The following is a 10,149-nucleotide window of genomic DNA, read 5'->3' on the forward strand; positions in this document are numbered from 1 at the left end:
TTAGAATTAGGGTATCTATTGTTTTCTATAATGTTTTTGTCATTCATTCATTGTAATTGTATCTCCAATATTGTATCTACATAGTCTTAAGTGTAATAGTAAAAAAATATCAAATTGTTATAGAGCATATTGTCTTTTATTGATCTCTTTTGTGTGATAGGTGTTTTGCTTGCAGATAATTATTGCCTCCTATAATTCTATCGTAAACTTATATAATATGTAATTGATAAAGTAAATCTTACTAATATCTCATGTCAATATTATGATTTTTTTCCTCATAATAAATCTTAGAAAAGAATTATGTTGAACGTAATAAATATTTTATGTTCTTTGAATACTCTCAATTTACTCCAACAAAGTATATTGGAATCTAAGCTTCCCTATGACAAATATCTAATTGACTTTAATAATTTCATTGCTAGCTTGGAATAGTAGGAATTCATTAAAATTATATCTAGTAATGTTGTTAGAAGCTATATTTAAGAGTAAAATCGAAAGAAATATATTAATATTTTAAGTTGAAAATTGTTTTAAGCATAAAGAGTTCTTAATCATATGGAATCTTATTTTTTTTAAATTATAAAAAGACATGAATAGCCTAAGGGTTTTAATTTAATGATTTTTAACTATTGTGTAATATAAATCTTATTATTACTAATATTTGTATTTCTAACAAATTATTTGGTGGTATTTTTTTTTAAATATTTTGCATGAAAACTTTAGTTGTCATCACAATGGTATGATATTAATCTTCAAATCATTTCTTCAATTGATCATTTAGAAATTTAATTCTAGATTTTTTGGACTTTTATGTTTTTTCTTTCTACTTCTATTAGATGAGTATTCTGTTTGTTACAAAAATTTCTTTGAAAGCATGTTTTATGGGGGATTTCTTTTTCTAATTTAAAACATACTAAAGCTAGAAAAATAAATAAAGCTCTTATTTTATTTTCAAGCATAAATAGTTCTTAATATTATGGAAACGTCTTTTAAAAAATAAATTAAAATACATGAATTGTTGGGATGTGAAGCCCAAAGATCAAATGACCTTTAGCCTTCTCCCACCTATTTGTTTCATAGTTGAATATGATTATATAAATGGCTGTGTGCAGCCCATGTATGATGTATATTTGGAGATATTGCTTAATAGAAGTACTCTAGTTCTCTACTCATTTTAAATTAACAATTGATATCAGAACCACCATTGGCTTGAGCAGAGATGGATGAAGCTGATTCTATCATCAACTAATTTCTTTGCAATTTAGATTCTGTAGAAAGTGACGTTGTATGTGTGAAAGTTAAAAAGAGACCTTGTGTACATTGGTAGGATGCCTGAAAAAGAGAGAAGGATTCAGTTGAAGAGGGGAGGATCCTCCGCTTGTTTCTTTCCCTACCCTTGTACAGCCATGGCATATATTGGTCAAATATTTGATAACCTTAAAATTGATGTCGTTCTGTTCCTTGGAAAAAGAGACAGCCTAGGGAGATAGTTTATAGGCTTATTCACCCCGCGCAGAAGGCTTAAGAGGTTAATCGAATGAACTGGCAGGTGAAGAGTCGCAAGGTACAGGAGACCTGTGAGTTGAGTCTCTACATGGAGATTGCATAGGCAGTTGTGCCTATGTTACAGAATAATATGTACAGGCCTGGGGAGTTCGTTCTGTTGAATGATGAGTTGCTGTAGATGCCACTGATGGGATGTTACTGTTTGAAGCGATTTCTTGGTTGAAGCCATGCTAGGCGATGTGAGGCTCTTCCAGGTTATCAAAAAAGAAGGAAACCAGATTAGAGAAAGCAAAAAGGAAAAATAGTCTCTTGCTAAAGCGTATTCTGAATCTAAAAAGCTCACGAGAGTCGGCTACATCCCTCTTCCTTACAAAAGCCTTGCGGAGTCCAAGCTAATGAAGCAGAAATGTACCAGTGAAGGCAACTTGGAGGCCGAGGGTTGTCCCACTATTGTGCCGAAATCCATTGAAATTTTTGAAAAGAAGCGTTCGCTTCCAGCCGTAGCTATTGCTGCCGATACTGGGTTCGATAATGTGGAACAGAGTAGAGAAATGTTAGCGGCAGAGTCTCAACAGTTCACACAGGGCAATGATGAAGTCGCAAAAGAAGATACCTTGGGTTACACAGATGAAAGTGACAGGCTTCCAAAGCAGTATGTGGAATGTCGTGTTCTGTTCCAGGTGGAATACATGCTGGATGTCTTGCCAGAGGAGCATCTTACGCTGCAACAAGTAGAAAAGGATGCAGAAAAAGGCATGGTGTCGAGGAGTCTACAAAAGAAGTAGCGGCTGGATGCATTGAGCTCTTCTACAAACCTTTTGCGGTGACGTCTCAGGGAAACACGGAAATATGGAAGCCAGGGGATGCTATGGAAGACACAGATGCTCTACTTCTGCAAGATGTGCCTAGATTTGGCAAAGATAATATCGGGGTTTACGCGGAAAGAAATTCGTTGGTGGAAGAAGTTCGGCTGTTAGTTTGTATTAAGACTGATAGGATTGATAGGATTTGGAGAAGGGTATCCGTAGTGTTTGCGAATAAGAGTTTGTGAAGTTAAAATCTTACAGATTGGGTAGGTTTGAAATGAAAGTAGGGATGTTGTTCTGCATAGCTGTATGCATGGCTGTACTAGTTAGTTTTCATGGAGGAGATTGTTGGGATATGAAGCCCAGTGATTAGATGACCTTTCACCTTCTTCCACTTATTCGTTTCATAGTTGAATATGATTATACAATTGATTGTATACAGTCCATGTATGATGTATATTTGTAAATATTGCTTTAAGAGAAGTATTCCCTGCTTTCTAGTGGTAATTGTGAACCACATTAATATCATTAATATCTCGTATTGTCTGGTGTTCAGATTTGGAGATATTGTTTGTATTAATGGATATATTGCTTAAGAGAAGTATTGAGATGGAGGTTTAGTGGTGTTCAGATTTCCATTTGCAGCTCCACCGCTGCTCCATGTAAGCCAAAAATGCATCCTTTATTTCTACGCCTCACTATATTTAATCGTTTCTCCTTGGAATTGGAATTTAGTTGTGATCTTCTAGTAATGAATCGTCTTTACTCTTTTCATTAAAAACCGAATGCCATTGTATACTGACAATTAATACATTTTGTTGCTCTGTTTGTAACTAGTTTTGATATGAAATTTTCTAGTTAAGCGAGGGGAATATTAAGGTATCTTAAGGTATTTTGGTACAAGAAAGAAAATTACAGCTACCAATAATTGTAGACATCTCATTCCATTCTTTCATTTAAGAAGCACACTCGCAAGTCATAAAAAATCATATAGTTTCTTGAAAGTTCCACTTCACACTTCCGGACTAGCTGCAATAAATTTCGACTATACGGATAGAGCACAACTCAATAGATTTTTCCTTATATCTTCAATGAGAGCATTCTATTAAGTATTTAGTTGATTTATACTCATAAAATAGCTATTTTTTATCTCTAGTCTCCAAAAGTATATGCCTATTTTAAGAAAAGTGATGAGACTATTCTCTATCTTCTATTTCCAATTTCTTAAATATACATGACTAGTTTGGAGGAGCTTAATCCTTAACTATAATTGTCCACTCCTGAATACATTAATCTTCTAAGGTAAATAGATTTTTACGGAATATATTTTAAATAATATAATTTTACATAGTAAAGTTTACAATTTTTAGGAATTTTAATTATTTTAAAGTAAAACTACAATATTCAAAATTAAATTTATTACTTTATTTATCCATGAAATGTGATGGTTAAGATATTTTAAGGAGGTTAGAAAAGGAATTTGATAATTGAAAAATGATTTTATGAAATTAATTCGGTTGAATATACTATACATTTTAATATCTACATTTTATTTGGTTATTAGAATCAATAAAAAATTTAAATATTGAAAAAAAAGACAATAATTTCTTCTTAGATATAACATATGATGGGTTAAATTAGAGTTTCAAATAAGTAAAGTATCTTATAATTCAAATGCAATTTGAAGCTTATTGATGGATTTGAAAACCCTTTAATGGCATGGGCCAACTATGAGTCTACTAATTTTTTGGATTGCCAGATTGAACTATGAAAGGAGACATTTAAACATTTCCTATCACTCCACATTCTCCTCCATCTTTAACATCATTGCCTCAACATACATGGGTTTTTCTTAGGGTAAGTGGTCTCTTGATTAGGGGAAAAGGGAGCAACCTCATCGAATGCAACAAGGGATCACTCAAATTTTGAATCATAAGAAAATTGAGTGTCCTTAAGCTCCTCCCCTTCTCTAGACTCCAACACCTCCACTTTTTTGGAGGTGGTGTAGAAGAGAGCTTTCACTTCACTTCTCTGCTAGAGTTAAAATGGGTGGGGACGAGTTTGGGCTTGGTAGAGGAACTAATACTAAGAATTTTTTGCCACAAGTGCCTTAGAGATCTTAATCACCAAATTTAGGCTCAACAGGGGATTAAAGAGGCTAGATAGGGACACACTCAGAGGGGTAAAAATGAGATGAAAATTTTGTTAATATGTGGTGACTTTGTATTTTACCCTAAAAAATGCATGTTATAAGAAACTGGAAAGTAAAAGGCATGGTAATGGTGTTGTACTATTTTACTAAATAATAAGAAAAGATTGGACGGTTGTGTTCTATGGATGTGGCCCATCTTGGGTGAACAACATTAAATCTATATGTTATTGTTGTTGTGTATTTTTCTTCATATTTGTTAATTTGTATCTGCATACAATTGTTAATTTGTATTTGCTCCAGATCTGCCAAAACATGATTCAGACTAAACATACTTCTTTCTCTCCTTCTGATGTGACTACTATGGTTCAAAATTCGGTGAATATGGTAGAGAAACAAAGAAAACCTAAGGACTTATGTATCACATTTTACCTTAGTTAGACCATTAGAGAACCTGACGGACCTCTATACATAGTTGTGAAGATTCAGGAAATACCTTGTCGTGGTGTGCTTATTGATCCCTCTTGCATGGTTAATGTCATCACTAAGAAGTGTCTTTTTAATTTATGATTGCATAAACCATTCTATGATGATAAAAATGTGGTTGTTGAGTTATTTGATGGATTCTCTTATCTTACTATTGAATCTATCACACTTCCTATTGTGGTTCACAATAAATCCATAGATGTCAATTTTGTTATCGTTCCTTCTTCTAAGCAATTCTATGTGAAGTTAGGTTACCCTTGCCTATCTTCAATGAAGGCTATTTCTTCTCCAATTCATAAGTATTTGAAATTTCCCCATAATGGAGAAATCATAACTGCCAATCATAACTTATTTCGACCAACCGAAAGAAGCCCAGCTATTCCGATTGATTTCTTTTGGCCTCAACAATTTAAATCTCTTCCACCAAGAAGCGATGCTCTCTTTCAATCTTATCAAAAGTGGAAGAAAAATATGATCCTGTCCTTAAGCCAACCTAGAACTCCAATAATTGATATTCCCATCCTTCTTGAAGACGAGGTTCTTCCCTTTACGGATAGAACTAATCTTCCTCCTAAGGAAGATTCCCAACCTATTCCTATGGATGAAACTATGCCTTCTCCTAAGAAGAACAACAATATTCCTCCTAAGGTTGGACTTGCACCTCCTCCTCATGATGGATCTGGTCTCCTTCCTACAACAAACATTCCTCCTTTATATGGTGCAGTTCCACCTCCTTGCTCTTTTAGAGAGAAGAGACCCACCTCTCCTATTGTTAACCCTAAAAGACCTCAACCTAAACCTCCAACTAGTAGAGATGAGAATATTCCTCCTTCAATAAATATTCCTCCTCCTTCTCAATATTCCTCTAAGACTCAATAGAATCGTTGTGCAAGAGAACATCGATGAAAGCATCGTGCTCGAGCCTATGAAGTTGTTCCTCAAAACATTCACTCCCCCAAAAATCTAACAGTTGACATGATTCCCTTTTCTCCTAAGCAAGATTTTGAACCTACATCTCCAACTCATAATTTGCAAAAACCATGTGATGGTTTTACTCCTATTCATGTTAGCACTCTTGTTTCTATAAATCTTGATGATGAAATAGGTGAAAATGTTATTCATGATGGTAATACAACTCCCAATGCTTTTGATAGTGACTATGAATATGTTGATGTTGACAAACATTTATCTGAATAGTTTTCAAAAGCCTTAATCCTAGCTCCTAGAATCAAACAAAGTGACTTAGAACATGAGAATAGTCCTTGTTTGGATCTTGTGATAGCTCCACCTATTGTGCTTGATGTCACTCCTCTGGTGTGTTTCCCACCTTCCCGAAATAGAGATCAACAAGATCAAGAAGTGGATGATGTGCTGGATTAGCTTTTTTAGCACCGTAGATTCTCTACCTCTGCCTCTTTTCTTTCTCTTTTGTGATCCTTCTTCTATGTGTCTCCATGTTCTTCTATGTTCCCTTGTAATGTCTATTTGAAGATGATGCATAGCAATGAGATCTCTTTTAGTCTCTTTCATGTTGACTCAAGAGACACCTTCTATTCCCTTTCTTCCAAGGTAGTTTCCTTTCTTTGGGGAATGAGGATTATTTTATGCACTTACATATATATAATATACATGAGTTATCATACAACATATTGACCCCAAGGAAAGAAAAACTACCTCATGCTTTTTTTTTATCTCCATTATCCTTGGGTTTAATCCTTGATTGGGGTCTAAATCCTTATGATAACATGCTCTCTCTCTCTTTCTTTCTTGGGTATATTCTACCTTAAAGAAATTGCCTCCGATAAAGCGTGCATAATTGCTTTAACGTGGGGGCATACACTTTGCTTTTATTTTCCTTCTTCATACTTTAAGTTACTTAGTGAACTTGTCTTTGCTTTGTAATTTTTTGTATCCTAGTTTTTCATGACTCATAGTAAGGGGAACCTTGCTACTTGTAGTCATGGTTCTTCTCTTTTTGATTTTCCCTTTTACTTTTTCAATCAAAGTCATAAGATCCTTAGTCCACTAGGGGCTTGGTGTATCTTTCTTCCTTGACATGGTGAAAATTTTCAATCTTGTTTCCTTGTACTTTACCAGAAGCATTGGCGTACGCTTATACTCCCGCTAAAGTGGGGGCTAAATGTAGCATTATAAAATTGTGACCTTGCAATTTTCAACTGCATTTAGGTCTTCAAATTTGCGAAGGGAATCCCTAAGCCTGACTGGAGACTAGAGACATGCTCACACTGCCCACAGACTACATTTCCTCACATCCTCTAATCCCCTTTGCTACTCCCTATCCTATATTAGGGAAGGATAGGGGTGTGGTGCCCCTATAATTGCACTATTTTGGGCCCTCTCTACACTTATCCTTCATTGGGCTTTGCAATCTTGAAATAGGAAAAATTTCCCTATGCCGACCTATGATGGAAAATTAGTCAATTAACCCTAATTGACGAATATATAAGACAAATTTCCCATCCTATTTGCATAAGTTCAATCAAGTCAAAAAGAGAAAATAAGGTGAACAAGCATTATCGTCATTCAAGAATTTTAGCATTCTCAAATCTCTTTTCATGGCTAGGTTTTGCATTCAAGTCAAGGATTCAACCATTGAAGAGGAAATCTCTTGTGGTATACAATTCTATATATCCATTCAAATAATTGTATAAATATTTCAATTGCATTCTCTCTAGAGGTGAATTGCATTTTAGTCATTTACTTCCATTACTTGCAAGTACTTTTCATCATTTAGTTTATTCCAAAACCAGGGTTTGACCTAAAGGAAAGCCCCCAATCCCAACAACATTTTCTCTCTTTTCTATGTGTAGGTTGCAGGTGTGCAACTGTATTTGCAAATTTGGACTTCATTTTCAAAGGCAGAAAAACCCTTTTCAGTGTGTGAATTTTTTGGAGGACCATGTGCACTTTCAACACGGTCCCGACAACTTTCACCCAAATTTGCAAGGGAGCTTCATCTCAACATTTTAATACTAATTCCAGGTGCACAACTTCATCCCACGTTCCTACCTCAAGTTATAATCATTTCTTTGTCTCTTTTACACTTAGTCTTAAATCACATAATTCGACCTATTGCATTCTAAAAGAAAGGCTACTTTCACTTTCCAAATTTATTGTTAATTCACTTAGCATTCAATATCTCTCTCTCTATTAGATCTACTGAATCCCACCCGCGCCCCACCCCCCCTTTCTTTAAAATGTAATGTGCGTGAGAAGGTTGAGGAGAATCTTTTGTGAAAATTTCACTCCTCTTCTTGAGGAGAGAAAATATTTCCTCTTGATCTTTCCATCACTCCTTTTTCACCACATTATAGATTATTGCATTCTACTGTTACTTTATTTATAGGAAAAAGAAATATTATCTTTTCTATTTTTTAAGTATAAGAAATATTAACTTAGTAAAATGGATTTTAATTAACACTCAACATAATTAAGATAAAAGGACAAAGTGTTGGCATTATAACAGACAAAGGGAGATTGTTGGCATTCCAATTACAATAAGAGATTGTTGGCATTTCTATAAGGATATTGAGAAGGTTGTTGATGATTATGGATAAAACTGATTAAGGATGTTTATTGTCTTAATATTATTATTTTGTCATTGATGTCAAGAAATTGATTTTTTAATTCAGTATGATGTTACCATATCTTAAGAAGTATGATTTGATGAGTATAAAGATGTCGGCAAAAGACACAAAAAGAATGTGATGAATAAGGGGAGGAATAAGTTATTCAATGGGAAACTATTACCGAGTTAGATAATGAAGAGATCATGATGTTTAGATTGTTTTGATATTCTACATATTTTATTGATTGTAAGGTTAATACTATGCTATGTTACCGAACAAAGAACCTAGTCGGTAAACCCTAAGGTTATCGCTATCGGTTAATGAAGGCAGAATGTCTATCGAGTGAAGTTTAGTATTTACCAAGTTGCAACCAAGTAATAACAAAATGCATTGAATGAATAAAAAAATTATTTAATGAAGGGAGCTAATGAGCTGGCTATGATTAAATGATTGGTATGTCGTGCATGAAGTTTGGTAAAGAACCTATGGCAAAGGAAGATTGGCAGGAAGATCTACAACTCAGATTGAACTGCAATACCCTAGCACAAGTTCCAAGAAATGTATGTAAGTTCCAAGGCGGGGTAAAACGTTTTCAGATCGAAGGATACATTGAACCTGGTCAAGTTTGAAGATCTGATGGCTATGATTGATCATGGGATATGTGATCAAGGAGATTAAGCGGTTGGAAAATTGTTTATAAATAAGGAACTTGTTGATAAACAATGTATGCGGGCAAGTGTATGCCCAGGGATAACAGAGTATAGAGCCCAGCAGATGGACAAGATAAGTCCTATTGTATTGAGCAAATAAGAATCTGCTTTAGCATTTTTAGATGTGAAGTTGCAGATAGATTTTTATTACTATTATTTTATGAAGTAACAGAAAATCTCTTAACTGAGTGGACTTAACAGTCTTATTTGTAAAACCCTCTAGCAAGGTGACATTCTGATTGAGTGTTTGAAATCCTTTAACAAGTTCACTTCTAACAAGGTGAAGATCCTAATAGATCTGAGGGAAATCCCTTAACCGGGTCAAATCTAGCAATGTGTTTGTAATCTTTAACAGGACTTGCTTTTAACTGAGCATACTCTAGAAGAGTATATTTCTTAGTGGGTCCAAAATCCCATAGTGGTTTTTCCCTATTTGGGTTTGCACGTTAAATCTAGTGTTATGAGGGTTATGATGTTTATATGCTTTTGAGTTTGTATATTTAGTAGTTTTGGTTATATTGCTGAAGTATATGTTACCGAGGTTGAATCTGTTGTTTTTATGGAAGATTAAGTTTGTATGATTTTCCCCCCCCTCTCATCATTAGCTTGGCATCTGTACTTAGCATTAAGTATCAAAACTATCAATTGGTATCAGAGCTTTGGACTTCAGAAAGAAAAGTTTAAAGGTACTTAAGGCAAAGATCTAAAGATGTATAAGAGGGATGCACCAAAGTTGAACAAGTCAAGTTTCTCTACATGGCAGAAAAGGATGAAGCTGCACCTATCAAGAGTTGGAGAATATGTTGTATATTATCTGGAGATTGATTTCATTACATTGAGCACCTATCCATTGACAATGGAAGAGATAAAGGGAAAGAAAGAACATATTCAAGCAATGATTG

Source organism: Cryptomeria japonica, chromosome 8, assembly GCF_030272615.1.
Source record: "Cryptomeria japonica chromosome 8, Sugi_1.0, whole genome shotgun sequence".
NCBI classification, from domain to species: Eukaryota; Viridiplantae; Streptophyta; class Pinopsida; order Cupressales; family Cupressaceae; genus Cryptomeria; species Cryptomeria japonica.